This window comes from Eschrichtius robustus, chromosome 5 (assembly GCF_028021215.1).
Source record: "Eschrichtius robustus isolate mEscRob2 chromosome 5, mEscRob2.pri, whole genome shotgun sequence".
Lineage (NCBI taxonomy): Eukaryota > Metazoa > Chordata > Mammalia > Artiodactyla > Eschrichtiidae > Eschrichtius > Eschrichtius robustus.
The window spans coordinates 112,649,724-112,666,864 of record NC_090828.1 but is presented as its reverse complement, the minus strand read 5'-3'; positions in this window follow the sequence as shown (position 1 = coordinate 112,666,864).

Genomic DNA, 17,141 nt, shown 5'->3' with positions numbered 1-17,141 from the left:
GATTGGGGTACGTGTTAGGGTTAGGGTAGGGGTTAGCGTTAGGGTACGTGATAGGGTTAGGTTATTTATTAAACCTATCCCACTCTCTCGATACCACTTAGCACGTAAAGGAATAGTATTTGGGGTCCAGCCATGGAGAATTGTTTACAAACTAGGATAACATAAGGAGCACACCTATTATAAAAAAATCACATTAGGATTCTCTTTTTGACCTGTTCCTTAAAACACTAGTGCTTAGGAAATCTATTGGAGGCAGAAGCAGACAAGGCTAGCTTAGGGTTAGGGTTAGTGTTAGGGTTAGGGTACGGCTTAGGGTACGGATTCGGGTACGGCATAGGGTATGCGTTAGGGTTAGGGTTAGAGTTAGTTGTAGGGTTAGGGCTCAGGTTAGGGTATGGGTTAGGATTAGGGTACGTGTTAGGGTTAGGGTAGGGGTTAGGGTTAGGGAACGCATTAGGTTAAGGGTATTTATTAAACCTATAACACACTGTGGATAACACTTTGCATATAAAGGAATATTATTTGGGGTCCAGCCATGGAGAAGCGTTTAGACAGTAGGAAAAGATAAGGAACACACCCATTATAAAGAAATCACATTAGGATTGTCTTTTTAACCTGTTCCTTAAAACACTAGTGCTTAGGAAATCTATTGGATGCAGAAGCAGTCAAGAGTAGGTTAGGGTTATGGTTAGGGTTACGGTTAGGGTACTGCTAATGGTTAGGTTTTGGGTACAGGTTCGGATACGGCGTAGGGTATGGGTTAGCGTAAGCGATAGGGTTAGTTTTAGGGTTAGGGATCGGTTTAGGGTACAGGTTAGTATTGGGGTACGTGTTAGGGTTAGGGTAGGGGTTAGGGTTAGGGTACGCGTTAGGTTTAGGGTATTTATTAAACCTATCCCACTCTCTAGATACCACTTAGCACGTAAAGGAATATTATTTGGGGTCCAGCCTTGGAGAATAGTTTACACACTAGCATAACATACGGAACACACCTATTATAAAGAAATCACATTAGGATTCTCTTTTTAACCTGTTCTTTAAAACACTAGTGCTTAGGAAATCTATTGGAGGCAGAAGCAGTCAAGGCTAGCTTAGGGTTAGTGTTAGGGTTAGGGTTAGGGTTAGGGTACAGCTTAGGGTACGGATTTGGGTACAGCATAGGGCATGTGTTAGGGATAGGGTTAGAGTTAGTTGTAGGGTTAGGGCTTAGTTTAGGTTACGGATTAGGATTAGGGTACGTGTTAGGGTTAGGATGGGGGTTAGGGTTAGGGTACGCATTAGGTTTAGGGTTTTTATTAAACCTATCCCACACTCTAGATAACACGTAGGACGTAAAGGAATATTATTTGTGTTCTAGCCATGGAGAAGAGTTTAGACAGTAGGAAAAGACAAGGAACACACTCATTATAAAGAAATCACATTACGATTCTCTTTTTAACCTGTTCCTTAAAACACTAATGCTTAGGAAATCTATTGGATGCAGAAGCAGTCAAGGGTAGCTTAGGGTTAGGGTTAGGGTTAGGGTTAGGGTACTGCTTATGGTAAGGTTTCGGGTACGGGTACGGGTACGGCATAGGGTATGGTTTAGGGTTAGGGTTAGGATTAGTTTTAGGGGTAGGGCTCGGTTTAGGGTACGGGTTAGGATTAGGGTACATGTTAGGCTTAGGGTAGTGGATAGGGTTAGGGTACGCGTGAAGGTTAGATTATTTATTAAACCTATCCCACTCTCTAGATACCACTTAGCACAAGAAGGGATATTATTTTCGGTCAGGCCATGGAGATTAGTTTAGTCACTAGGATAAGATAAGGAACACACCCATTATAAAGAAATCACATTGGAATTCTCTTTTTAATCTGTTCCTTAAAACACTAGTGCTTAGCAAATCTATTGGAGGCAGAAGGAGTCAAGGGTAGCTTCGGGTTAGGGTTAGTGTTAGGGTTAGTGTTAGGTTACGGATTCGGGTACGGGTTCGGGTACGGCGTAGCGTATGGGTTAGTGTTAGGGTTAGTTTTAGGGTTAGGGCTCGGTTTAGGGTACGGGTTAAGATTAGTGTACTTGTTAGAGTTATGGTAGGTTTTAGGGTTAGGGTACGCAGTAGGATTAGGGTATTTATTAAACGTCTCCCACTCTCTAGATACCACTTAGAACGTAAAGGAATATTATTAGGAATCCAGCCTTGGAGAAGAGTTTAGGCACTAGGATAATATCAGGAACACACCCATTGTAAAGAAATCACATTAGGATGCTCTTTTTAACCTGTTCCTTAAAACACTACTGCATAGGAAGTCTATTTGAAGCAGAAGCAGTCAAGGGTAGCTTAGGGATAGGGTTAGGGTTAGGGTACTGCTTATGGTACGGGTTCGGGTACGGGTTCGGGTACGGCGTAGGGTAAGGGTTAGGGTTAGGGTTAGTTTTAGGGTTAGGGCTCGGTTTAGTGTACGGGTTAGGATTGGGGTACGTGTTAGGGTTAGGGTAGGGGTTAGGGTTAGGGTACGCATTACGGTTAGGGTATTTATTAAACCAATCCCAAACTTTAGATACCACTTAGCACGTAAAGGAATATTATTTGGGTCCAGCCATGGAGAATAGTTTACAGACTAGGATAACATAAGGAACACACCTATTATAAAGAAATGACATTAGGATTCTCTTTTTACTCTGTTCCTTAAAACACTAGTGCTTAGGAAATCTAATGGAGGTAGAAGCAGTCAAGGGTAGCTTAGGGTTGGCGTTAGGGTTAGGGTACGGCTTAGGGTACGGGTTCGGCTACGGGTTAGGTTTTGTGTTAGGTTTAGGATTAGTGTTAGTTTTAGGGTTAGGGCTCGGTTTAGTGTACGGGTTAGGATTAGGGTACGTGTTAGGGTTAGGGTATGTGTTAGGGTTAGGGTATGCCTTAGGGTTAGGGTATTTATTAAACCTATCCCACACTCTAGATAACACTTAGCAAGTAAATGAATATTATTTGGGTTCCAGCCATGGAGAAGAATTTAGACAGTAGGAAAAGATTAGGAACACACCCATTATAAAGTAATCACATTAGGATTCTTTTTAACCTGTTCCTTAAAACACTAGTGCTTAGGAAATCTATTTGAGGCATAAGCAGTGAAGGGTAGCTTCGGGTTAGTGTTAGGGTTAGGGTTAGTGTTAGGGTACGGCTTAGGGTTCGGATTCGGGTACGGGTTCGTGTATGGGTTAGGGTTAGGGTTAGTTTTAGGGTTAGGGCTCGGTTTAGGGTACGGATTAGGATTAGTGTAGGTGTTAGGGTTAGGGTACACGTTAGGTTTAGGGTATTTATTAAACCTATCCCACTCTCTAGATACCACTTAGAACGTACAACAGTATTATTTGGAATCCAGCCTTGGAAAAGGGTTTAGACACTAGGGTAGGATAAGGAACACACCCATTATAAAGAAATCACATTAGGATTCTCTTTTTAATCTTTTCCTTAAAACACTAGTGCTTAGGAAATCTATTGGAGGCAGAAGCAGTCAAGGGTACCTTAGGGTAAGGGATAGGGTTAGGGTACTGCTTATGGTAAAGTTTCGGGTACGGGTTCGGGTACGGCGTAGGGTATGGGTTAGTTTTAGGGTTAGTTTTAGGGTTAGGGATCGATTTAGGGTACGGGTTAGTACTGGGGTACGTGTTAGGGTTACGGTAAGGGTTAGGGTTAGGGTATGCATTAGGGTTAGAGTATTTATTAAACCTATCCAAATCTCTATATACCACTTAGCACGTAAAGGAATATTATTTGGGTCCAGCCATGGAGAAGAGTTTAGACACTAGGATAAGATAAGGAACACACCCATTATAAAGAAATCACATTAGGATTCTCTTTTTAATCTGTTCCTTAAAACACTAGTGCTTAGGAAATCTATTGGAGGCAGAAGCAGTCAAGGGTACCTTAGTGTAAGGGATTGGGTTAGGGTACTGCTTATGGTAAAGTTTCGGGTACGGGTTCGGGTACGGCGTAGGGTATGGGTTAGTGTTAGGGTTAGTTTTAGGGTTAGGGATCGATTTAGGGTACGGGTTAGTACTGGGGTACGTGTTAGGGTTACGGTAGGGGTTAGGGTTAGGGTATGCATTAGGGTTAGAGTATTTATTAAACCTATCCCAATCTCTATATACCACTTAGCAGGTAAAGGAATATTATTTGTGGTCCAGCCATGGAGAATAGTTTACAGACTAGGATAACATAAGGAACACACCTATTATAAAGAAATGACATTAGGATTCTCTTTTTAACCTGTTCCTTAAAACACTAGTGCTTATGAAATCTAATGGAGGTAGAAGCAGTCAAGGGTAGATTAGGGTTATTTTTAGGGTTAGGGTACGGCTTAGGGTACAGGTTCGGGTATGGCTTAGGTTTTGTGTTAGGGTTAGGATTAGGGTCAGTTTTAGGGTTATGGCTCGGTTTAGGGTACAGGTTAGGATTAGGTTACGTGTTAGGGTTAGGGTAGGGGATAGGGTTAGGGTATGCATTTAGGTTAGGTTAGTTATTAAACGTATCCCAATCTCTAGGTATCACTTAGCACATAAAGGAATATTATTTTGGGTCCAGCAATGGAGAAGAGTTTAGACACTAGTATAAGATAAGGAACACACCCATAATAAAGAAATCACTTTGGGATTCTCTTTTTAATCTGTTCCTTAAAACACTAGTGTTTAGAAAATCTATTGGAGGCAGAAGCAGTCAAGGGTAGCTTAGGGTTAGGGTTAGAGTTAGGGTTAGTGTTAGGGTACGGCTTAGGGTACGGGTTCGGTTACGGCATAGGTTATGGTTTAGGGTTACGTTTAGGGTTAGTTTTAGGGTTAGGGCTCGGTTTAGGGTACGGGTTAAGATTAGGATATGTGTTAGGGTTAGGGTAGGGGATAGGATTAGGGTACACGTTAGGGTTAGGGTATTTATTAAACCTATCCCACTCTCTAGATACCACTTAGCATGTAAAGGAATATTATTTGGGGTCCAGCCATGGAGAACAGTTTAGACACTAGGATAAGATAAGGAACACACCCATTATAAAGAAATCACATTAGGATTCTCTTTTTAACCTGTTCCTTAAAACACTAGTGCTTAGGAAATCTATTGGAGGGAGAAGCAGTCAAGGGTACCTTAGGGATAGGGTTAGGGTTATGGTACAGCTTATGGTTCGGGTTCGGTTACGGGTTCGGGTACGTCGTAGGGTATGGTTTAGGGTTAGGTTTAGGGTTAGTTTTATGGTTAGGGCTCGGTTTAGGTACAGGTTAGGATTAGGGTACGTGTTAGGGTAACGGTAAGGGATAGGGTTAGCGTACGCGTTAGGGTTACGTTATTTATTCAACCTATCCCACTCTCTAGATACCACTTAAAACGTAAAGGAATATTATTTGGAATCCAGCCTTGGAGTAGAGTTTTGGCACTAGGATAATATCAGGAACACACCCATTATAAAGAAATCACATTAGGATTGTCTTTTTAACCTGTTCCTTACAACACTAGTGCTTAGGAAATGTATTGGAAGCAGAAGCAGTCAAGGGTAGCTTAGGGTTAGGGTTAGGGTTAGGGTTAGGGTACTGCTTATGGTACGGGTTCGGGTACGGGTTCGGGTACGGCGTAGGGTAAGGGTTAGGATTAGGGTTAGTTTTAGGGTTAGGGCTCGGTTTAGGGTACGGGTTAGGATTGGGGTACGTGTTAGGGTTAGGGTAGGGGTTAGCGTTAGGGTACGTGATAGGGTTAGGTTATTTATTAAACCTATCCCACTCTCTCGATACCACTTAGCACGTAAAGGAATAGTATTTGGGGTCCAGCCATGGAGAATTGTTTACAAACTAGGATAACATAAGGAGCACACCTATTATAAAAAAATCACATTAGGATTCTCTTTTTGACCTGTTCCTTAAAACACTAGTGCTTAGGAAATCTATTGGAGGCAGAAGCAAACAAGGCTAGCTTAGGGTTAGGGTTAGTGTTAGGGTTAGGGTACGGCTTAGGGTACGGATTCGGGTACGGCATAGGGTATGCGTTAGGGTTAGGGTTAGAGTTAGTTGTAGGGTTAGGGCTCAGGTTAGGGTATGGGTTAGGATTAGGGTACGTGTTAGGGTTAGGGTAGGGGTTAGGGTTAGGGAACGCATTAGGTTAAGGGTATTTATTAAACCTATAACACACTGTGGATAACACTTTGCATATAAAGGAATATTATTTGGGGTCCAGCCATGGAGAAGCGTTTAGACAGTAGGAAAAGATAAGGAACACACCCATTATAAAGAAATCACATTAGGATTCTCTTTTTAACCTGTTCCTTAAAACACTAGTGCTTAGGAAATCTATTGGATGCAGAAGCAGTCAAGAGTAGGTTAGGGTTATGGTTAGGGTTACGGTTAGGGTACTGCTAATGGTTAGGTTTTGGGTACAGGTTCGGATACGGCGTAGGGTATGGGTTAGCGTAAGCGATAGGGTTAGTTTTAGGGTTAGGGATCGGTTTAGGGTACAGGTTAGTATTGGGGTACGTGTTAGGGTTAGGGTAGGGGTTAGGGTTAGGGTACGCGTTAGGTTTAGGGTATTTATTAAACCTATCCCACTCTCTAGATACCACTTAGCACGTAAAGGAATATTATTTGGGGTCCAGCCTTGGAGAATAGTTTACACACTAGCATAACATACGGAACACACCTATTATAAAGAAATCACATTAGGATTCTCTTTTTAACCTGTTCTTTAAAACACTAGTGCTTAGGAAATCTATTGGAGGCAGAAGCAGTCAAGGCTAGCTTAGGGTTAGTGTTAGGGTTAGGGTTAGGGTTAGGGTACAGCTTAGGGTACGGATTTGGGTACAGCATAGGGCATGTGTTAGGGATAGGGTTAGAGTTAGTTGTAGGGTTAGGGCTTAGTTTAGGTTACGGATTAGGATTAGGGTACGTGTTAGGGTTAGGATGGGGGTTAGGGTTAGGGTACGCATTAGGTTTAGGGTTTTTATTAAACCTATCCCACACTCTAGATAACACGTAGGACGTAAAGGAATATTATTTGTGTTCTAGCCATGGAGAAGAGTTTAGACAGTAGGAAAAGACAAGGAACACACCCATTATAAAGAAATCACATTACGATTCTCTTTTTAACCTGTTCCTTAAAACACTAATGCTTAGGAAATCTATTGGATGCAGAAGCAGTCAAGGGTAGCTTAGGGTTAGGGTTAGGGTTAGGGTTAGGGTACTGCTTATGGTAAGGTTTCGGGTACGGGTACGGGTACGGCATAGGGTATGGTTTAGGGTTAGGGTTAGGATTAGTTTTAGGGGTAGGGCTCGGTTTAGGGTACGGGTTAGGATTAGGGTACATGTTAGGCTTAGGGTAGTGGATAGGGTTAGGGTACGCGTGAAGGTTAGATTATTTATTAAACCTATCCCACTCTCTAGATACCACTTAGCACAAGAAGGGATATTATTTTCGGTCAGGCCATGGAGATTAGTTTAGTCACTAGGATAAGATAAGGAACACACCCATTATAAAGAAATCACATTGGAATTCTCTTTTTAATCTGTTCCTTAAAACACTAGTGCTTAGCAAATCTATTGGAGGCAGAAGGAGTCAAGGGTAGCTTCGGGTTAGGGTTAGTGTTAGGGTTAGTGTTAGGTTACGGATTCGGGTACGGGTTCGGGTACGGCGTAGCGTATGGGTTAGTGTTAGGGTTAGTTTTAGGGTTAGGGCTCGGTTTAGGGTACGGGTTAAGATTAGTGTACTTGTTAGAGTTATGGTAGGTTTTAGGGTTAGGGTACGCAGTAGGATTAGGGTATTTATTAAACGTCTCCCACTCTCTAGATACCACTTAGAACGTAAAGGAATATTATTAGGAATCCAGCCTTGGAGAAGAGTTTAGGCACTAGGATAATATCAGGAACACACCCATTGTAAAGAAATCACATTAGGATGCTCTTTTTAACCTGTTCCTTAAAACACTACTGCATAGGAAGTCTATTTGAAGCAGAAGCAGTCAAGGGTAGCTTAGGGATACGGTTAGGGTTAGGGTACTGCTTATGGTACGGGTTCGGGTACGGGTTCGGGTACGGCGTAGGGTAAGGGTTAGGGTTAGGGCTCGGTTTAGTGTACGGGTTAGGATTGGGGTACGTGTTAGGGTTAGGGTAGGGGTTAGGGTTAGGGTACGCATTACGGTTAGGGTATTTATTAAACCAATCCCAAACTTTAGATACCACTTAGCACGTAAAGGAATATTATTTGGGTCCAGCCATGGAGAATAGTTTACAGACTAGGATAACATAAGGAACACACCTATTATAAAGAAATGACATTAGGATTCTCTTTTTACTCTGTTCCTTAAAACACTAGTGCTTAGGAAATCTAATGGAGGTAGAAGCAGTCAAGGGTAGCTTAGGGTTGGCGTTAGGGTTAGGGTACGGCTTAGGGTACGGGTTCGGCTACGGGTTAGGTTTTGTGTTAGGTTTAGGATTAGTGTTAGTTTTAGGGTTAGGGCTCGGTTTAGTGTACGGGTTAGGATTAGGGTACGTGTTAGGGTTAGGGTATGTGTTAGGGTTAGGGTATGCCTTAGGGTTAGGGTATTTATTAAACCTATCCCACACTCTAGATAACACTTAGCAAGTAAATGAATATTATTTGGGTTCCAGCCATGGAGAAGAATTTAGACAGTAGGAAAAGATTAGGAACACACCCATTATAAAGTAATCACATTAGGATTCTTTTTAACCTGTTCCTTAAAACACTAGTGCTTAGGAAATCTATTTGAGGCATAAGCAGTGAAGGGTAGCTTCGGGTTAGTGTTAGGGTTAGGGTTAGTGTTAGGGTACGGCTTAGGGTTCGGATTCGGGTACGGGTTCGTGTATGGGTTAGGGTTAGGGTTAGTTTTAGGGTTAGGGCTCGGTTTAGGGTACGGATTAGGATTAGTGTAGGTGTTAGGGTTAGGGTACACGTTAGGTTTAGGGTATTTATTAAACCTATCCCACTCTCTAGATACCACTTAGAACGTACAACAGTATTATTTGGAATCCAGCCTTGGAAAAGGGTTTAGACACTAGGGTAGGATAAGGAACACACCCATTATAAAGAAATCACATTAGGATTCTCTTTTTAATCTTTTCCTTAAAACACTAGTGCTTAGGAAATCTATTGGAGGCAGAAGCAGTCAAGGGTACCTTAGGGTAAGGGATAGGGTTAGGGTACTGCTTATGGTAAAGTTTCGGGTACGGGTTCGGGTACGGCGTAGGGTATGGGTTAGTGTTAGGGTTAGTTTTAGGGTTAGGGATCGATTTAGGGTACGGGTTAGTACTGGGGTACGTGTTAGGGTTACGGTAAGGGTTAGGGTTAGGGTATGCATTAGGGTTAGAGTATTTATTAAACCTATCCAAATCTCTATATACCACTTAGCACGTAAAGGAATATTATTTGGGTCCAGCCATGGAGAAGAGTTTAGACACTAGGATAAGATAAGGAACACACCCATTATAAAGAAATCACATTAGGATTCTCTTTTTAATCTGTTCCTTAAAACACTAGTGCTTAGGAAATCTATTGGAGGCAGAAGCAGTCAAGGGTACCTTAGTGTAAGGGATTGGGTTAGGGTACTGCTTATGGTAAAGTTTCGGGTACGGGTTCGGGTACGGCGTAGGGTATGGGTTAGTGTTAGGGTTAGTTTTAGGGTTAGGGATCGATTTAGGGTACGGGTTAGTACTGGGGTACGTGTTAGGGTTACGGTAGGGGTTAGGGTTAGGGTATGCATTAGGGTTAGAGTATTTATTAAACCTATCCCAATCTCTATATACCACTTAGCAGGTAAAGGAATATTATTTGTGGTCCAGCCATGGAGAATAGTTTACAGACTAGGATAACATAAGGAACACACCTATTATAAAGAAATGACATTAGGATTCTCTTTTTAACCTGTTCCTTAAAACACTAGTGCTTATGAAATCTAATGGAGGTAGAAGCAGTCAAGGGTAGATTAGGGTTATTTTTAGGGTTAGGGTACGGCTTAGGGTACGGGTTCGGGTATGGCTTAGGTTTTGTGTTAGGGTTAGGATTAGGGTCAGTTTTAGGGTTATGGCTCGGTTTAGGGTACAGGTTAGGATTAGGTTACGTGTTAGGGTTAGGGTAGGGGATAGGGTTAGGGTATGCATTTAGGTTAGGTTAGTTATTAAACGTATCCCAATCTCTAGGTATCACTTAGCACATAAAGGAATATTATTTTGGGTCCAGCAATGGAGAAGAGTTTAGACACTAGTATAAGATAAGGAACACACCCATAATAAAGAAATCACTTTGGGATTCTCTTTTTAATCTGTTCCTTAAAACACTAGTGTTTAGAAAATCTATTGGAGGCAGAAACAGTCAAGGGTAGCTTAGGGTTAGGGTTAGAGTTAGTGTTAGTGTTAGGGTACGGCTTAGGGTACGGGTTCGGGTACGGCATAGGTTATGGTTTAGGGTTACGTTTAGGGTTAGTTTTAGGGTTAGGGCTCGGTTTAGGGTACGGGTTAAGATTAGGATATGTGTTAGGGTTAGGGTAGGGGATAGGATTAGGGTACACGTTAGGGTTAGGGTATTTATTAAACCTATCCCACTCTCTAGATACCACTTAGCATGTAAAGGAATATTATTTGGGGTCCAGCCATGGAGAACAGTTTAGACACTAGGATAAGATAAGGAACACACCCATTATAAAGAAATCACATTAGGATTCTCTTTTTAACCTGTTCCTTAAAACACTAGTGCTTAGGAAATCTATTGGAGGGAGAAGCAGTCAAGGGTACCTTAGGGATAGGGTTAGGGTTATGGTACAGCTTATGGTTCGGGTTCGGTTACGGGTTCGGGTACGTCGTAGGGTATGGTTTAGGGTTAGGTTTAGGGTTAGTTTTATGGTTAGGGCTCGGTTTAGGTACAGGTTAGGATTAGGGTACGTGTTAGGGTAACGGTAAGGGATAGGGTTAGCGTACGCGTTAGGGTTACGTTATTTATTCAACCTATCCCACTCTCTAGATACCACTTAAAACGTAAAGGAATATTATTTGGAATCCAGCCTTGGAGTAGAGTTTTGGCACTAGGATAATATCAGGAACACACCCATTATAAAGAAATCACATTAGGATTGTCTTTTTAACCTGTTCCTTACAACACTAGTGCTTAGGAAATGTATTGGAAGCAGAAGCAGTCAAGGGTAGCTTAGGGTTAGGGTTAGGGTTAGGGTTAGGGTACTGCTTATGGTACGGGTTCGGGTACGGGTTCGGGTACGGCGTAGGGTAAGGGTTAGGATTAGGGTTAGTTTTAGGGTTAGGGCTCGGTTTAGGGTACGGGTTAGGATTGGGGTACGTGTTAGGGTTAGGGTAGGGGTTAGCGTTAGGGTACGTGATAGGGTTAGGTTATTTATTAAACCTATCCCACTCTCTCGATACCACTTAGCACGTAAAGGAATAGTATTTGGGGTCCAGCCATGGAGAATTGTTTACAAACTAGGATAACATAAGGAGCACACCTATTATAAAAAAATCACATTAGGATTCTCTTTTTGACCTGTTCCTTAAAACACTAGTGCTTAGGAAATCTATTGGAGGCAGAAGCAGACAAGGCTAGCTTAGGGTTAGGGTTAGTGTTAGGGTTAGGGTACGGCTTAGGGTACGGATTCGGGTACGGCATAGGGTATGCGTTAGGGTTAGGGTTAGAGTTAGTTGTAGGGTTAGGGCTCAGGTTAGGGTATGGGTTAGGATTAGGGTACGTGTTAGGGTTAGGGTAGGGGTTAGGGTTAGGGAACCATTAGGTTAAGGGTATTTATTAAACCTATAACACACTGTGGATAACACTTTGCATATAAAGGAATATTATTTGGGGTCCAGCCATGGAGAAGCGTTTAGACAGTAGGAAAAGATAAGGAACACACCCATTATAAAGAAATCACATTAGGATTGTCTTTTTAACCTGTTCCTTAAAACACTAGTGCTTAGGAAATCTATTGGATGCAGAAGCAGTCAAGAGTAGGTTAGGGTTATGGTTAGGGTTAGGGTTAGGGTACTGCTAATGGTTAGGTTTTGGGTACAGGTTCGGATACGGCGTAGGGTATGGGTTAGCGTAAGCGATAGGGTTAGTTTTAGGGTTAGGGATCGGTTTAGGGTACAGGGTAGTATTAGGGTACGTGTTAGGGTTAGGGTAGGGGTTAGGGTTACTGTAAGCGTTAGGTTTAGGGTATTTATTAAACCTATCCCACTCTCTAGATACCACTTAGCACGTAAAGGAATATTATTTGGGGTCCAGCCTTGGAGAATAGTTTACACACTAGCATAACATACGGAACACACCTATTATAAAAAAATCACATTAGGATTCTCTTTTTAACCTGTTCTTTAAAACACTAGTGCTTAGGAAATCTATTGGAGGCAGAAGCAGTCAAGGCTAGCTTAGGGTTAGTGTTAGGGTTAGGTTTAGGGTTAGGGTACGGCTTAGGGTACGGATTTGGGTACAGCATAGGGCATGTGTTAGGGATAGGGTTAGAGTTAGTTGTAGGGTTAGGGCTTAGTTTAGGTTACGGATTAGGATTAGGGTACGTGTTAGGGTTAGGGTGGGGGTTAGGGTTAGGGTACGCATTAGGTTTAGGGTTTTTATTAAACCTATCCCACACTCTAGATAACACTTAGGACGTAAAGGAATATTATTTGTGTTCTAGCCATGGAGAAGAGTTTAGACAGTAGGAAAAGATAAGGAACACACCCATTATAAAGAAATCACATTACGATTCTCTTTTTAACCTGTTCCTTAAAACACTAATGCTTAGGAAATCTATTGGATGCAGAAGCAGTCAAGGGTAGCTTAGGATTAGGGTTAGGGTTAGGGTTAGGGTACTGCTTATGGTAAGGTTTCGGGTATGGGTACGGGTATGGCATAGGGTATGGTTTAGGGTTAGGGTTAGGATTAGTTTTAGGGTTAGGGCTCAGTTTAGGGTACGGGTTAGGATTAGGGTACATGTTAGGCTTAGGGTAGTGGATAGGGTTAGGGTACGCGTGAAGGTTAGATTATTTATTAAACCTATCCCACTCTCTAGATACCACTTAGCACATGAAGGGATATTATTTTCGGTCAGGCCATGGAGATTACTTTAGTCACTAGGATAAGATAAGGAACACACCCATTATAAAGAAATCACATTGGGATTCTCTTTTTAATCTGTTCCTTAAAACACTAGTGCTTAGCAAATCTATTGGAGGCAGAAGGAGTCAAGGGTAGCTTCGGGTTAGGGTTAGTGTTAGGGTTAGTGTTAGGTTACAGCTTAGGGTACGGATTCGGGTACGGATTCGGGTACGGCGTAGCGTATGGGTTAGTGTTAGGGTTAGTTTTAGGGTTAGGGCTCGGTTTAGGGTACGGGTTAAGATTAGTGTACTTGTTAGAGTTATGGTAGGTTTTAGGGTTAGGGTACGCAGTAGGATTAGGGTATTTATTAAACGTATCCCACTCTCTAGATACCACTTAGAACGTAAAGGAATATTATTAGGAATCCAGCCTTGGAGAAGAGTTTAGGCACTAGGATAATATCAGGAACACACCCATTGTAAAGAAATCACATTAGGATGCTCTTTTTAACCTGTTCCTTAAAACACTAGTGCTTAGGAAGTCTATTTGAAGCAGAAGCAGTCAAGGGTAGCTTAGGGATAGGTTTAGGGTTAGTGTACGGCTTATGGTACGGGTTCGGTTACGGGTTCGGGTACGGCGTAGGGTAAGGGTTAGGGTTAGGGTTAGTTTTAGGGTTAGGGCTCGGTTTAGTGTACGGGTTAGGATTGGGGTACGTGTTAGGGTTAGGGTACGCGTTAGGGTTAGGGTACGCGTTACGGTTAGGGTATTTATTAAACCTATCCCAAACTTTAGATACCACTTAGCACGTAAAGGAATATTATTTGGGTCCAGCCATGGAGAATAGTTTACAGACTAGGATAACATAAGGAACACACCTATTATAAAGAAATGACATTAGGATTCTCTTTTTACTCTGTTCCTTAAAACACTAGTGCTTAGGAAATCTAATGGAGGTAGAAGCAGTCAAGGGTAGCTTAGGGTTGGCGTTAGGGTTAGGGTACGGCTTAGGGTACGGGTTCGGCTACGGGTTAGGTTTTGTGTTAGGTTTAGGATTAGTGTTAGTTTTAGGGTTAGGGCTCGGTTTTGGGTATGGGTTAGGATTAGGGTACGTGTTAGGGTTATGGTAGGGTTAGGGTTAGGGTACACCTTAGGTTTAGGGTATTTATTAAACCTATGGCACACTCTAGATAACACTTAGCACGTAAATGAATATTATTTGTGGTCCAGCCATGGAGAAGAGTTTAGACACTAGGAAAAGATAGGGAACACACCCGTTAAAAAGAAATCACATTATGATTATCTTTTTAACCTGTTCCTTAAAACACTAGTGCTTAGGGAATCTATTTGAGGCATAATCAGTCAAGGGTAGCTTCGGGTTACAGTTAGGGTTAGGGTTAGTGTTAGGGTACGGCTTAGGGTACGGGTTCGGGTACGGGTTCTAGTACGGGTTCGGGTATGTGTTAGGGTTACGTTTAGTTTTAGGGTTAGGGCTCGGTTTAGGGTACAGGTTAGGATTAGTGTAGGTGTTAGGGTTAGGGTAGGGGTCAGGATTTGGGTATGCGTTAGGGTTAGGGTATTTATTAAACCTATCCCACTCTCTAGATACCACTTAGAACGTCAAAGAATATTATTTGGAATCCAGCCATGGAAAAGAGTTTAGACACTAGGATAAGATACGGAACACACTCATTATAAAGAAAACGCATTAGGATTCTCTTTTTAACCTGTTCCTTAAAACACTAGTGCTTAGGAAATCTATTGGAAGCAGAAGCAGTCAAGGGTAGCTTAGGGTTAGGGTTAGGGTTAGGGTACTGCTTATGGTACGGATTCGGGTACGGGTTCAGGTACGGCATAGTGTATGGGTTACAGTTAGGATTAAGTTTAGTTTTAGGGTTAGGGCTCGGTTTAGGGTACGGGTTAGGATTAGGGTACGTGTTAGTGTAACGGTGGGGATAGGGTAAGGGTACGAGTTAGGGTTAGGGTATTTATTAAACCTATCCCACTCTCTAGATACCACTTAGCATGTAAAGGAATATTATTTGGGTCCAGCCATGGAGAAGAGTTTAGACACTAGGATAAGATAAGGAACACACCCATTATAAAGAAATCACATTAGGATTCTCTTTTTAACCTGTTCCTTAAAACACTAGTGCTTAGGAAATCTATTGGAGGCAGAAGCAGTCAAGGGTAGCTTAGGGTTAGGCTTAGGGTTAGGGTACGATTTAGGGTACGGGTTCGGTTACGTCGTGGAGTATGGGTTACGGTTAGGTTTAGGGTTAGTTTTAGAGTTAGGGCTCTGTTTTTTGGTACAGGTTAGGATTAGGTTGCGTGTTAGGGTTAGGGTAGGGGTTAGGGTTAGGGTACGCATTAGGTTTAGTGTATTTATCAAACCTATCCCACACTCTAAGTAACACTTAGCACGTAAAGGAATATTATTTGGGTTCCAGCCATGGAAAAGTGTTTAGACAGTAGCAAAATATAAGGAACAAACCCATTAAAAAGAAATCACATTAGGATTCTCTTTTTTACCTGTTCCTTAAAACACTAGGGCTTAGGAAATCTATTTGAGGCATGAGCAGTCAAGGGTAGCTTCGGGTTAGTGTTAGGGTTAGGGTTAGTGTTAGGGTACGGCTTAGGGTATGGATTCGGGTAAGGGTTCGAGTATGGGTTAGGGTTAGGTTTAGGGTTAGTTTTAGGGTTAGGGCTCGGTTTAGGGTACGAATTAGGATTAGTGTAGGTGTTAGGGTTAGGGTAGGGGTTAGGGTTAGTGTACGCGTTCGGTTTAGGGTATTTATTAAACCTATCCCACTCTCTAGATACCACTTAGAACGTAAAAGAGTATTATTTGGAATCCAGGGATGGAAAAGAGTTTAGACACTAGGATAGGATAAGGAACACACCCATTATAAAGAAATCACATTAGGATTCTCTTTTTAATCTGTTCTTTAAAACACTAGTGCTTACGAAATCTATTGGAGGCAGAAGCATTCAAGGGTACCTTAGGGTTAGGGTTAGTGTACGGCTTATGGTACGGGTTCGGTTACGGGTTCGGGTACGGCGTAGGGTAAGGGTTAGGGTTAGGGTTAGTTTTAGGGTTAGGGCTCGGTTTAGTGTACGGGTTAGGATTGGGGTACGTGTTAGGGTTAGGGTACGCGTTAGGGTTAGGGTACGCGTTACGGTTAGGGTATTTATTAAACCTATCCCAAACTTTAGATACCACTTAGCACGTAAAGGAATATTATTTGGGTCCAGCCATGGAGAATAGTTTACAGACTAGGATAACATAAGGAACACACCTATTATAAAGAAATGACATTAGGATTCTCTTTTTACTCTGTTCCTTAAAACACTAGTGCTTAGGAAATCTAATGGAGGTAGAAGCAGTCAAGGGTAGCTTAGGGTTGGCGTTAGGGTTAGGGTACGGCTTAGGGTACGGGTTCGGCTACGGGTTAGGTTTTGTGTTAGGTTTAGGATTAGTGTTAGTTTTAGGGTTAGGGCTCGGTTTTGGGTATGGGTTAGGATTAGGGTACGTGTTAGGGTTATGGTAGGGTTAGGGTTAGGGTACACCTTAGGTTTAGGGTATTTATTAAACCTATGGCACACTCTAGATAACACTTAGCACGTAAATGAATATTATTTGGGGTCCAGCCATGGAGAAGAGTTTAGACACTAGGAAAAGATAGGGAACACACCCGTTAAAAAGAAATCACATTATGATTATCTTTTTAACCTGTTCCTTAAAACACTAGTGCTTAGGAAATCTATTTGAGGCATAATCAGTCAAGGGTAGCTTCGGGTTACAGTTAGGGTTAGGGTTAGTGTTAGGGTACGGCTTAGGGTACGGGTTCGGGTACGGGTTCTAGTACGGGTTCGGGTATGTGTTAGGGTTACGTTTAGTTTTAGGGTTAGGGCTCGGTTTAGGGTACAGGTTAGGATTAGTGTAGGTGTTAGGGTTAGGGTAGGGGTCAGGATTTGGGTATGCGTTAGGGTTAGGGTATTTATTAAACCTATCCCACTCTCTAGATACCACTTAGAACGTCAAAGAATATTATTTGGAATCCAGCCATGGAAAAGAGTTTAGACACTAGGATA